This window comes from Giraffa tippelskirchi, chromosome 5 (genome assembly GCF_054371585.1).
Source record: "Giraffa tippelskirchi isolate mGirTip1 chromosome 5, T2T-mGirTip1v1.2.pri, whole genome shotgun sequence".
Classification (NCBI taxonomy): domain Eukaryota; kingdom Metazoa; phylum Chordata; class Mammalia; order Artiodactyla; family Giraffidae; genus Giraffa; species Giraffa tippelskirchi.
In genome coordinates this window covers 72,861,957-72,876,788 of record NC_137279.1, presented here as the reverse complement: position 1 = coordinate 72,876,788, position 14,832 = coordinate 72,861,957, and the positions used below count along the sequence as shown (strand labels likewise).

Genomic DNA, 14,832 nt, shown 5'->3' with positions numbered 1-14,832 from the left:
TCTGACTTACTTCACTCTGCATAATAGGCTCCAGTTTCATCCACCTCGATAGAACTGACTCAAATGCATTCTTTTCTATAGCTGAGTGATATTCCATTATGTATATGTACCACAACTTCCTTATCCATTCATCTGCTGATGGACGTCTAGGTTGCATCCATGTCCTAGATATTTCAAACAGTGCTACAATGAACATTAGGGTGCATGTGTCTCTTTCAATTCTGGTTTCTATATGTTTATGCCCAACAGTGGGATTTCTGGGTTATATTGCAGTTCTATTTCCATTTGTTTTTAAGGAATCTCCTCACTGTTCTCCATAGTGGATGGACAAGTTTGCATTCCCACCAACAGTGTAAGAGGGTTCTCTTATTCCACAGCATTTCCAGAATTTATTGCTTATAGACTTTTTGATGGCAACCTTTCTGCCTGGTGTGAGATGGTACCTCATTGTTGTTTTGATTTGCATTTCTCTAATAATGAGTGATGCTGAACATCTTTTCATGTGTTTATTATCCATCTGTATGTCTTCTTTGGAGAAATGTCTGTTTAGTTCTTTGGCCCATTTTTTTGTGGGGGGTCATTCATTTTTCTGGTATTGAGCTGCTTTTATATTTTGAAGATTAATTCTTTATCAGTTGTTTCATTTGCTATTATTTTATCCCATTCTGAAGGCTGTCTTTTCACCTTTCCTAAAGTTTCCTTCACTGTTCAAAAGAGTTTTAGTTTAATTATGCCCCATTTGTTTATTTTTGTTTTTATTTTCATTATTCTGAGTGGTGGTCATAGAGGATCTTGCTGAGATTTATGTCAGGGAGTGTTCTGCCTATGTTTTCCTCTAAGAGTTTTATAGTTTCTGGTCTTACAGTTAGATCTTTAATCCATTTTGAGTTTATTTTTGTGTATGGTGTTAGTATTCTAGTTTCATTCTTTTACAGGTGGTTGACCAGTTTTCCCAGCACCACTTGTTAAAGAGAGTTTATTTTCTCCATTGTATATTTTTGCCTCCTTTGTCAAAGACAAGGTGACCTTAGGTGCACGGATTTATCTCTGGGCTTTCTCTTATGTTCCTTTGATCTATATTTATGGCTTTGTGCCAGTACCATACTCTCTTGATGACTGTAGCTTTGTAGTACAATCTGAACTCAGAAAGGCTGATTCCTCCAGTTCTATTCTTCTTTCTCAAGATTGCTTTGGCTACTTGAGGTTTTTTGTTTCCGTACAAATTGTGAAATTATTTATTCTAGTTCTGTGAAAAATATCGTTGTTAGCTTGGTAAGGATTGTGTTGAATCTATAGATTGCTTTGGGTAGTATACTCATTTTTCACTATATTGATTCTTCCAATCCATGAACATGGTATATTTCTAAATCTATTGGTGTCATCTTTGACTTCTTTTGTCAGTGTTTTATACTTTTCTGTGTACTAATTTTATATCCTGCAATGCTACTATAATCATTGATTACTTCTAGTAGTTTTCTGGTGGGGTCTTTAGGGTTTTCTATGTAGGGGATTATGTCATCTGCAAACAGTGAGAATTTTACTTCTTCTTTTCCAATCTGGTTTCTTTTTATTTCTTTTTCTTCTCTGGTTGCTGTGGCTAGGACTTCCAAAACTATGTTGAATAGTAGTGGTGAGAGTGGGCACCCTTGTCTTGTTCCTGATTTTAGAGAAAACGCTTTCAACTTTTTGCCATTGAGGATAATGTTTGCTGTGGGTTTGTCATACATAGCTTTTATTATGTTTAGGTATGTTTCTTCAAATTGCCAACATCCGTTGGATCAAAGAAAAAGCAAGAGAGTTCCAGAAAAACATCTATTTCTGCTTTATTGACTATGCCAAAGCCTTTGACTGTGTGGATCACAAAAAACTGTGGAGAAGTCTTAAAGAGATAGGGATAACAGACCACCTGACCTGCCTCTTGAGAAACCTGTATGCAGGTAAAGAAGCAACAGTTAGAACTGGACATGGAACAACAGACTGGTTCCAAATCAGGAAAGGAGCACATCAAGGCTGTATATTGTAATCTTGCTTATTTAACTTATATGCAGAGTATATCATAAGAAATACTGGGCTGGGTGAAACACAAGCTGGAATCAAGATTGCTGGGAGAAATATCAATAACCTCAGATATGCAGATGACACCACGCTTATGGCAGAAAGTGAGGAAGAACTAAAGAGGCTCTTGATGAAAGTGAAAGAAGAGTGAAAAAGTTGGCTGAAAACTCAGCATTCAGAAAATTAAAATCATGGCACTTGGTCCCATCACTTCAAGGCAAATAGGTGGGGAAACAGTGAAAACAGTGACAGACTTTATTTTTGGGGGGCTCCAAAATCACTGCAGATGGTGACTGCAGCCCTGAAATTAAAAGACACTTGCTCCTTGGAAGAAAAGCTATGACCGACCTAGACAGGATATTAAAAAGCAGAGACATTACTTTGCCAACAAAGGTCCATCTGGTCAAAGCTATGGTTTTTCATGTAGTCATGAGTGGATGTGAGAGTTGGACTATAAAGAAAGCTGAGTACCAAAGAACTGATGCTTTTGTGGTGTTGGAGAAGACTCTTGAGAGTCCCTTGGACTGCAAGAAGATCCAACCAGTCCATCCTAAAGGAAATCCATCCTGAATATTCATTAGAAGGACTGATGCTGAAGCCAAAACTCCAATATTTTGGCCACCTGATAGGAAGAACTGACTCATTTGAAAAGACCCTGATGCTGGGAAAGATTGAAGGAGGGAGGAGAAGCGGATGACAGAGGATGAGCTGATTGGATGGCACCACCAACTCAATGGACAAGAGTTTGAATAAACTCCAGAAGTTGGTGATGGACAGGGAGGTCTGACATGCTGCAATCCGTGGGGTCCCAAAGAGTCAGACATTACTGAGCTACTGAACTGAACTTAACTGATGTTCCTTCTATGCCTGCTTTCTGGAGAGTTTCTAGTCATAAATAGGTGTTGAATTTTGTCAGAGGTTTTCTCTGCATTTATTGAGGTAATCATATGGTTTTTGTCTTCCAGTTTGCTAATATGGTGTATCACAGTGATTTGCGAATGTTGAAGAATCCTTGCATCCCTGGGTAAAAACTCACTTGGTCATGTTGTATGATCTTTTTAATATGTTGTCAGATTCTGTTTGCTAGAATTTTATTGAGGATTTTTGCATCATGTTCATCAGTGATACTGGCCTACAGTTTTCTTTTTTTGGTAGCAACTTTATTTGGTTTTGGTATTAGGGTGATGGTGGCCTCATAGAATGAGTTTGGGAGTATACCTTCCTCTGCAATTTTCTGGAAGAGTTTGAGTAGGATAGGTGTTAGCTCTTCTCTGAATTTTTGGTAGAATTCACTTCTGAAGCCATCTGGTCCTGGACTTTTGTTTGTCGGAAGATTTTTTGTTACAGTTTTGATTTCCATGTTTGTGGTGGGTTCGTTAAGATTTTCTATTTCTTCCTGGTTCAGTTTTGGAAGGTTATACTTTTCTAAGAATTTGTTTCTTCCGAGTTGTCCATTTTATTGGCATATAATTGGTTATTGTAGTCTCTTATGGTCTTTTGTATTTGTGTTCTCTGTTGTGATTTCTCCATTTCTATTTTTATTGATTTGATTTTTCTCCATTTTTTCCTTGATGAGTCTGGCTAATGGTTTGTCTATTTTATTTGTCTTCTCAAAGAACCAGCTTTTAGTTTTGTTGATTTTTGCTATAGTCTCCTTCATTTCTTTTTCACCTTTTTCTGCTCTGATTTTTATGATTTCTTTCCTTCTACTAACTTTGGGGTTCTTGTGTTCTTCTTTTTCTAGTTTTTTAGGTGTAAAGGTGGGTTGTTTATTTGATGTTCTCTTGTTTCTTGAGGTATTGCTATGACCCTCCCTCTTAGCATTGCTTTTACTGAATCCAATAGGTTTTCGGTTGGCATATTTTCATTTTCATTTGCTTCTATGCGTATTTTTATTTCCTTTCTTATTTCTTCCATGATCTGTTGGTTATTCAGAAGCGTGTTGTTTAACCTCAATATGTTAGTGTTTTTAATAGTCCCCCCCCCCCCGTGGTTGACATCTAATCTTATCACATTGTGATCAGAAAAGAAGCTTGAAATGATTTCAATTTTTTTTTGTAATTTATGAAGGCTGGATTTATTACCCAGGATGTGATCTATCCTGGAGAATGTTCTGTGTGCCCTTGAGAATAGGTGAAATCCATTTTTTGTGGGGGAGGGGGTGAAATGCCCTGTAGATATCAATTAAGTCTAACTGGTCCATTGTATCATTTAAAGCTTGTGTTTCCTTGCTAATTTTCTGTTTGGTTGATCTACCCATAGGTGTGAGTGGGGTATTAAAGTCTCCAACTATTATTGTGTTACTGTAATTTTCCCTTTCATACTCGTTAGCATTTGCCTTACATATTCAGCTGCTCCTGTGTTGGGTGCATATATCTTTATAATTGTTATATCTTCTTCTTGTATTGATCCTTTGATCATTATATAGTTTCTTTCTTTGTCTCTTAACATGGTCTTTATTTCAAAGTCTATTTTATCTGATATGAGTATTGCTTTTCCTGCTTTCTTTTGGTCTCATTTGCATGCAATATCTCTTTCCAGCCCCTCACTTTCAGTCTGTATGTGTCCCTAGGTTTGAGGTGGGTCTCTTATAGTTGGCATTTATAGGGGTCTTGTTTTTGTATCCGTTCAGCCAGTCTTTGTCTTTTGGTTGGAGCATTTAACCCATTTACATTTAAGGTAATTATTGATAAGTATGATCCTGTTACCATTTACTTTGTTGTTTGGGGTTTGTTTTTATAAACCTTTACTGTTTCCTATCTAATAAGATCCTTTAGCATCTGTTGAAGAGCTGGTTTGGTGGTGCTGAATTCTCTCAGCTTTTGCTTGTTTGTAAAGCTTTTGACTTCTCCTCATATTTAAATGAGAGCCCTGCTGGGTAGAGTAATCTAGGTTGTAGGTTTTTCTCTCTCATCACTTTAAGTATGTCCTGCCATTTCCTTCTGGTCTGAACAGTTTCTATTGAAAGATAAGCTGTTATCTTTATGAGGATCCCCTTGTGTGTTATTTATTGCTTTTCCCTTGCTGCTTTTAATATTTGCTCTTTGTGCTTAATTTTTGTTAGTTTGGTTAATATGTGTCTCGGGGTGTTTTGCCTTTGGTTTATCTGTTTGAGACTCTCTGGGTTTCTTGGGTTTAGGTGGCTATTTCCTCTCTCATTTTAGGGAAGTTTTCAGCTATTATCTCCTCACATATTTTCTCATGCCCTTTATTTTTGTCTTCTTCTTCTGGGACACCTATGATTTGAATGTTGGGACATTTATCATTGTCCCAGAGGTCTCTGAGTTTGTCTTCATTTCTTTTAATTCTTTTTTTTTCTTTTTTCCTTTCTGCTTCACTTATTTCCACCATTCTATCTTCCACGTCAGTTATTCTCTCTTCTGCCTCAGTTATTCTGGCTCCCTCCAGAGTGCTTTTAATCTCAGTTATTGTATTATTCATTATTGATTGACTCTTCTTAATTTCTTCTAGGTCCTTGTTAAAACATGTCTTGCATCTTCTCAATTCTTGTCTCTAGTCTGTTTATTTGTAACTCCCTTTTGTTTTCAATATTTTGGATCATCTTTACTATCATTATTCTGAATTCTTTTTCAAGTGGATTCCCTATCTCCTCCTCTTTTGTTTGGTTTGGTGGGGTTTTATAATGTTCCTTCACCTGCTGAATATTTCTCTGCCTTTTCACTTTGTTTAGATTGCTATGATTGGGGTACCCTTTCTGGAGGCTAGAAGTTCATGGTTCCTTTTAACTGTGGAATCTGCTCACCATGGGTGGGGTTGGACCAGTGGTTGCCAATGTTTCCTGTTTGGAGGAGCTTGCATCTGTGTTCTGGTGGGTGGAGCTGGATCTGTTCCCTCTGGAGTGCAATGAAATGTCCAATGGTGAGTTTTGGGTGTCTATGTGCTTGGCATGGCTTTGAGCAGCCTTTTCTTTTAATGTTCAGGGTTGAGTTTCTGTTTTGCTGGAGAATTAGCATGATGTGTCTTTCACTGGAATTTGTTGGCTCTTGGGTAGAGCTTGGTTTCAGCGTAGGTGTGGAGACTCTTAGGTGAGCTCTTGCCTATTAGTGTTCCCTGGAGTCAAGAGTTCTCTGATGTTCTAAAGTTCTGGAGTTAAGCCTCTGGCTTTCAGTCCTTCTCTTACAGTAGCCTTAAGACTACTCCTTTTGAAGAGATTGGGTTACCTTTCTGGGTGCCGGGTGTCTTCCACCAGTGTTCAGAAGTTGTTTTGTGGAAGTTGCTCAACATTCAAATGATCCTTTGATGAATTTTTTGGGGAGAACGTGGTCTCCCCATCCTATTCCTCTGCCATCTTGGGACTACTCCTGATCTTAGCTTCTTGAATGTTGAGTTTTAAGCCATCTTTTCCACTCTTCTCTTCACCTTCATGTAGAGGCTCTTCAGTTTCTCTTCATTTTCTGATGTAAGGGTGGTTTCCTCTGCATATATGAGGTTATTGATATTTTCTTCCAGCAATCTTGATTTCAGCTTGTGTTTCATCCAGTCTGGCATTTCACATGATGTACTTTACATACAAGTTAAATAAGCAGTGTGACAGTATATAGCCTTGATGTACTACTTTCCTAAATTGGAATCAGCCTGTTGTTCCATGTCCGGTTCTAACTGTTGCTTCTTGACCTGCATACAGGTCTCTCAAGAGACAGGTAAGGTGGTCTGCTATTCCCATATCTTCAAGAATTTTCCAGTTTGTTGCGATCCACACAGTCAAAGCCTTTAGTGTAGTCAAATTTATTAGGTTAAAACGAAAATTTTTTTCTCACTGTTCAGAAGCCAGAAGTTCAAAATCAAGATGCCAGCAAGATTGATTTCTTTGCCTGGGAGAAAAAAAAAATTGTCCTATCCCTCTTTCCTGCCTGTGGTGGCTTATACAATCTTTGGCATTCCTTGACTTACAGATGCATTTCTACAATATCTGCCTCCATTGCACATATTTTCTCCTTTGTATGTCTACCCTTCTCTTCTCTTACAAGCTCTCTTTAGACTGAAGAGCCACTGTGTTAATCCAAGTTGATCTCATTTCAAGATCCTTTACTTAATTAAGTCTTCAAAGTCTCTTTTTTCAAACAAATTCTCATTCACATGTTCCATGGATTAGGACATAAAATATATTTTTTAGGGAGTTACCATTCAAACCACTACAATCACTGATTATACTAGACTTGTCTATCTCTATTATTTTTCTTTCCTGCTGAATTGACTCTTTTATCATAATGAAATGTCCCTCTTTACCTTTCATAATATTTCTTTCCTTAAAATCAATTTTTATAATATTAATAAAGATACATCAACATTCTTTCTTTTCTGTTTTTGTATTACATATGTTTAAAATCTTTTGCTTTCATCCATTCTCTGTCTTACATTTAAAATTTATCTGAGAATATCCTGGAAGTTCAGTGGTTAGGACTGTATACTCTCACTGCTGAGAGCCTGAGTTCAATCCCTGGTAAGGGAACTAAGTAAGAGCTTGCAAGCTGCCCAGCATGGCCAAAAAATAAATAAAAATAAAATAAAATTTATCTCTTGTAAATGTCATATACTCAGATTTTGTTGTTTCATTCTCTCTGAAAATATTTGCCCTTAATTGAAATGCTTGGAATATTTCAAATTAATATAGTTACTTATATAGTGAGATTTAAGTCTAGCATCTTGTTATTTATTTTTTGTTTCTTAAGTTTTTCCTTTATTCTTCCTTTCTAACATTTTTAAATTAATCATTTTATTACCCTATTTTTTCTCCTCAAGTATTTTATTTATTTGTATATTTTATTTATTATCCTAGAGGCTGCAATGTAGATCCTTGATTTATTATAATTGAATTTAGCTAAATTATAACCTATTATAATTATATAATTTAATTTAGTATAAATAATGATTTTACCACATCCCAAACAATGCAAGAACCCATAGCAGTTTTAACTCCATTTATGTCTTCATGCCATTTCCTACTGTTTTTACATACATTTTGTATCTCAGAAGACATTATAGTTGCTGCTGTTATAAAAGTGGTATTTATTTATATTTAACCACATGTTAACTCTGTTATACTTCTTCCATATTGCATTTCTATCAGTCCTATGTGACACTATTTTCCTTCATCCTAAAGATTTATTTTTAAACATTTTTGTATTTAGGTCTTCTGACAATAAATGTTTTAAACATTTTTCTAAGTATGATTCCTTTGAAAGTTATCCTCTCTGTTTTCCGAGTGCTTTTAAAATTGCTTCTGATGTTTTACAATATTAATACTGCGTCTAGGTAGGGATTTCTTTGTATTTGTTTTTTTGGGTTTGTATCATGTCTTGAATTTGTGGTTCGATGTATTTCATCAGTTTTGGAAAAATCTCTTTCATTACTACTTCACATGTTGTTTATGCTCTGTTATCTCCTTTCATTGTGAGAGGCCTTATTTTTCTATTTTAGATATATGCTTATCCTTATTCCTCTATTCTACAAGACTGTTACTCTCTTGTGTGTATTTATGTTTCTTTTCTCGCTCTGTGTTCTTGATGTTTTCTTCTGTCCTAATTTCCAATGATTAAATTTTCAACCATGTCTAAATTGCCACTAATCTTATCCAAATTCAGAATTTCAGTAATTGCATTTTATAATTGTAGGACTTTTACTAGTTTCTTTCTATTTGCCCTGTCACTTAAATTGTTTTTAATTTTTACAAAAAGTTTACACTTTGTGTATTTTATCCTTTATTAGTAGTAGTAATATAGGTTTTTTTTTTTTCGGTCTGATAGCAAAAATTCCAATTCTGGAGTTCTAATGGGTCAGTTTCTATTGTCAGTGACTATGCTAGGTCTTATTCTTGTTATTTTGCTTCTTCAAGTACCTGGTTACCTTTAATTGTATATCATGAATTATATTGGCAAACTTTTCTGTAGAAATAAATTCAAGGTTTTGTATGACAAATTTTATTCCAGAGAGGGATTTCATTGTTGCTGTTGTTTCTGCCAGGTACCTGGGGACCCTAGGAATCTGAGGCTTTAATTCAATTACAAAAACTTATTTTTCTGGGCCACCAGTACTTGAAGAATAATTCTAATAATCTTGAATCGCAGAGCCTGGTTTTTTGAGATCTCAGTACATATCAGGAGGTATTAATAAAATTTCCAATTTGAAGTCCCTGAACTTCAATTTTTGTCCTTGACTCAAAGTGAAAGTGATAGTCACTCAGCTGTGTCCGACTCTTTGGGACCCCAGGGACTATACAGTCCAGGGAATTCTCTAGCCCAGAACACTAGAGTGGGTAGCCTTTCCCTTCTCCAGGGGATCTTCCCAATCCAAGATTCGAACCCAGGTCTCCCACAGTGTAGGCAGATTCTTTACCAGCTAAGCCACAAGAGAAGCCCAAGAATACTGGAGTGGGTAGCCTATCCCTTCTCCAGCAGATCTTCCCAACCCAGGAATGGGACTGGGGTTTCCTGCATTGCAGGCGGATTCTCTGGCAACTGAGCTATCAGGGAAACAGGGAAGCCTTTGACTCAATGAGCCTATCAAATTGCCCCCTCCTGAATCAACTAACCTTCCCGAGGGAAAAGCAGCCCAGATGCTTGATTCTTTCCTGGATTTTCATCTTCTATGAGACCATAGTTCCTCATTTGTTAGCACCCTGATGCATATTTTATATTTTTCCAGCATTTTTAGTTTTCCTCTGGGGGTAAGCGGGAAATGGGTGGAGAGATGTTTGATGTCAATTATTGAAATTACCAGAAGCAAAACTTTCTTAAGAATTTTAATTTTGTTTTAGAAATTTGGTCAGTGTTGCTTATTCCAGTTATATGGTGTTAGAAAAATATATTTCTTCCATGTCCTGCCATGTGATATGTCCTACTTTTACATTTAAAAAGGTATCTGACATTTCCCACAGGCTACTCTATGATCACTTTTACTTGGGTATACTGTTATGATATCAAACTTAGGCTTGATAAAATGAATTGGTAAGTTTTCTCCTTTATATCTTGTGAAACATTCGAAATTACATTTAGAAGTATATACTACATGAAACTATGATAGAACTTCTTTGTGAAAATTTTTTCTTCTATTTTTACAAGTTTCTTGGTCTATACTAGCTTTCTATATCTACTTTGATGAATATTGGTAATTTATATTTCCATTTACATCATTTAGATTTCCAAAATACTTAACATAGTCTACGGCTTCATAAATATTTTCATGTTCACCCAAGTATACTCAAAGTGAATTTAGGCATGACTCTGTAAATTACAACTTTGTAAAAACTTATCTAGGTTAGCAAAGATTCAAATCTAATAATAAAGGTAAAACAAAGATAGTTACAATTTAGTGACTCATATGATTTCTCTCAATAGTCATTTTAATTCACTGCTTTCCATTTCCCTAGGCATTCTTTGTGGGCTACACCCAGCCATCACCAATGGAGATTTCAATGGCACCAACAGGGAATATTTTAAGTACAAAACAGTGGTGACCTACCACTGCAATCTTGGAGAGAGAAGGCAAAAGCTGTTTGACCTCATGGATGAACCATCAATATATTGCACCAGCGAAGACAATCAAGTGGGCATCTGGAGCAGACCTCCCACTCAGTGCATTATAGCTAATAAATGCACACCTCTAGTCACTGAAAATGTAATAAAGATGTCTGAAAACAAAAGTTTCTTTTTCTTATATGAAACCGTGAGTTTTATGTGTCAGTCTGGCTTTACCATGAAAGGACTCTCCATTGCTCATTTTCAGGCCCAAAACATGTGGGAGCTGGAGCTGCCCAGTTGTTCCAGGGGTGAGCCTGACTGAGGCCGTGAAGGTGCCTACAAATGACACGAGTTGTAGGAGGATAAGGAGATTTGTGTTTGTCCTGGGGGGAGGATGTTTAGTGAGCAGTGTAAGGGTACATTTTCTTGGGAGGAAACATGAAATAAAGCAGGTATGTGCATACGTGTACATGTTCAAACTCAGAAGCAAAGATAAATCAGAACAAAGAATACACAATCTCCTTGGGATTCTTATAAACAAATTTTTTCTGCACATATCACCACTGATACTCTCTATAATCTTTTAGTTACTCTTTTTTTTAAGTTAAAATAATCTTTTTTAAAAAAATTCATTAGTTACTCTTGAGTACTGTAACACTAATACATAATGAGTCCTCTTGTTAAACACCATTATATAGTCTATGTGAAGTGAAAGTGAAAGTCACTCAGTTGTGTCCAACTCTTTGTGACCCCATGGACTATACAGTCCAGGGAATTCTCTAGGCCAGAATACTGAAATGGGTAGCCTTTCCTTTCTCCAGGGGATCTTCCCAACCCAGGGATCAAAGCCAGGTCTCTGTCATTGCAGGCGGATTCTTTACCAACTGAGCCACAAGGGAAGCCCAAGAATACTGGAGTGGGTAGCCTGTCCTTCTCCAGTGGCTCTCCCAGACCCAGTAATGGAACTGGGGTCTTCTGCATTGCAGGCAGGATTTTTACCAACTGAGCTATCAGGTCACCCCTTGCAGTTAATTCTTAAAATAAAGGCATGAGGTAGTTAATATTCTTTTCACATTTTACAGAGAAAGTGAGTCTTAGTTTAGATAACTGTTCAAGATTATTTAGATAGTAGCTATGGGGAGGACCAGAACCCAAGTCTACCTGATTCTAGAGCCAGGAAAATAAAAACTGGTCTATATATTTCAAAGAGTGAGGGGTTTAGTGCAGGTAATAGGTGTTAAAAGGGCAGGAAGATCTAAAGGAGGAAGGAAACATTACCAGAGTTCAAGAGCCTGCCATTTCCTCTGGACTAGAGCACAGGTGCCTGAAACTGTCAGTGAACAGGTATTTCCTTCATCTGCTCATGCTGCAGAACCTGCCACTGCTGCCAGAAGGTAGCTGAGGTTGCTGGAGCATGCAGTCATTGCTATTGATGTAATTAAAGTTGCTGCTACTAAGAAAGAGCCATCAATTGCCATTTCCTGAGACCGTCTACAAGAAGAATGACTTCTATCATCTTTCTGCCTTTTAATTCAGTATATATGCCTCCAGTTGTCCGCTTAACCAGGACACACCTGGCAAGACAGACAATCAGTTTTAGATTTCAGGCTTGTAGCCCCAGCAGTCAAAGGAGAATGCAGAATTGTGACGCTTAGTCAACAGAGATTTAACCAGCACGATACTTAAATATCACACCACAGTGCACTTATTAATCAAGGGAAACAAGGGACTGATGAGCCCTGAAATTCGATATTACAACATCAGAGTATTTACAAAGTCCTGAAAAGGGTCATTTATTCTAGTGCAATGCCCCATTTTATTCTTGAGAAAGCTAAAGTCTAGGCAGAGAAACTGACCTTATTTAAGCCAACTGAAATGACTTTTTATGTTACTACAGTTTTACATAATTTAAGAGATTCAAGTGTATTCTGATTCTGGGTTCAAACCAACTGTACAAAGAGACAGAGACTCAGATACAAATTACAGTATGGAATATGCAGTCTTATTGTGAGGACTGTAGGCTTTTTCGAAGACTTCATTCAATGATTATCTTTTCATTCAAATGAAATGAGTGGTTGGGGAGGACTTGGCTCTATAGAGTGCTGAGAGGAGACTGATTTTCTCTGCCAAACCATGGCAGGTGGCCACTGCAGAGCTGGAAAGAGATGTCTGAATTTTGCTGGTCGCAGCATAGTGTGATAGGTGATGGGGCAATATGTTGGATGAGATTTGGGCACAAGCATTTCTTATTGCCAAAAATGTGGATGTAAATTGGTGATGCCTTTCTAGAAAGGAGGTATGAAGATATAAAAATCCATCAATCTAACAACTGTGTACTGAATGAACAGTGATATAAACAGAACAAAAGGTGGACAGGAACTGTCTGCTATGTCCTCTCAGGAGTGTACTTTAGATGGAAAACCATGAACTGAGGATGTCTCAGTTCTAGTCACTGTTCTGCAGTGTATCAGTTCTTTTAACAAGAATCTCTCTCTCTTTCTGTTTAAATCTGCCATCAATAAAATGTTAGTCTACCACAACTGTTAAAACATAACTTATGGTTATGAGTCTCTTGGCTAGCTTATCAATGAGGAAAAGTTATTTTCACACAATTAAGAGGCCTTTTTTTCCCTTTCTCCAGTACTTCAGCCACCTCCAGAAATTCTGCATGCTAAACACACTCCAAGCCACAAGGATGACTTTTCTCTTGGACAGGAAGTGTTCTATAGCCCAGCTATGATGTCAGAAGGACTGCTTCTCTGTGCTGCACATCCCAGGGAGACTGGAGCCCGGCAGCCCCCCAATGTGCCTATACTCTCTGGCTTGCAGATCAATCTCTTTGTCCCTCATGGGAAAATCTCATTCCTGTGTTTTCTTTTCCCTAGTGAAATCTTGTGCTGACTTTTTGGACTAACTTCCTAATGGAAGTGTACTCTTTCTACTTAATTTCCACCTTGGAGCAAAAGTATCCTTCATTTGTGATGAGGGGTGAGTGTGAGCTGATTGGCCTGCTGAACACTGAAACTGAGCTTCATTTAAAAAGGGTTTAGTGTGATTTTGAAAAAAAAAAAGGAAATATTCAGGGGTATTAAATTTGGGAAGTGTATATGGAAAGTAAGAGTGAGGAAGAGGTGGAACTAATAACATGATAAATGAAGGAAAACCTGAAACATAAATTAAATGGCAAGTTCAAAAACACAAGTACAGCTACTAGTTATGAGCATATATAGGTGACACATTAAGTGAAGAAATCATACTCTCCAAGCATAAAAGAAAAAGAGCAATTTTCAGAGATCCAGAAAAAGATTGGTATGTGGGAAAAGCTTATTAAAAATAACTGAGATCATTTAAGAATTATTTCAGAAAACTTTTAACCATCAAAAGTAAATTTTGTAGTAGGAGTGAAGGTATAATTATAGTTCATCCAATCATATGTCACCTGGTTAGTAACAGGCTAAGGGCTCTGAAATGGGATTATGGTGGCTGATGTTAATGTTTTAAGTAAGGTCATTCACTTGTTTATCAGAATCTTAGGCCCTTCACAGCATGCACATCTCTACATGGGAAGTATAAAGCATGAGCAATAAACCACCTGATCTCAAAATGTTCCAAAGAATCCTAGCCAGCAGCCAAATACCAGTACCCAATAAATTTAGGAACCATGAGAGCCCAGTCTTACCTGGTGGCTCAGTGATAAAGAATCTACTTGCAATGCAGGAGATGCAAGAGATACAGGTTCAATCTCTGGGTCAGGAGGATCCCTTGGTGGAGGAAATAGCAACCCACTCCAGTATTCTTGCCAAGGAAAATCCCATGGACAGAGGAGTCTGGTGGGTTACAGTCCATAAGGTTGCAAAGAGTTGGACATGACTGAGTGACTGAACACACACACACACAAAGGTTCAACATACATTGAAAATTTTGGAGGATTTTGTACCAGAATTATTTCCAATCTCCTTTCATTTTTGCTCCCAGGATATTTATATTTACTCTTTTGTAGCCCAACATGCTGTTGTGAACTTTCTACATCACCACCACAAATATAGAGATAAAAGAATAGTCATTGTTCTCTTTCCAGTTATTCTTTGCTTTCTTAATCCAAACTGGCAGCTGTTTTGCTAGCTGTTCCAGTGTCTTCACTTGGAGGATGTTTTATTCTAATAATGACTATGAGATGATTTATCAGCGTTACCATGGGGTGCTCAGAAAGAGACTGATTTCTCTGAGTCTGGATCCAGGATCAAGGAGATGGCAGCTATGCTACAACTGCCTTCTTCATTTTAGGCTGGGTCTGTATAAT

The 14,832-nt window shown here is 37.2% G+C and overlaps 1 pseudogene; it reads left to right on the top strand.

Moving 5' to 3' along the window:
- LOC145505197 (complement receptor type 1-like) overlaps positions 1-14,832 on the top strand; it is a 58,706-nt pseudogene that overhangs the window by 37,932 nt on the left and 5,942 nt on the right.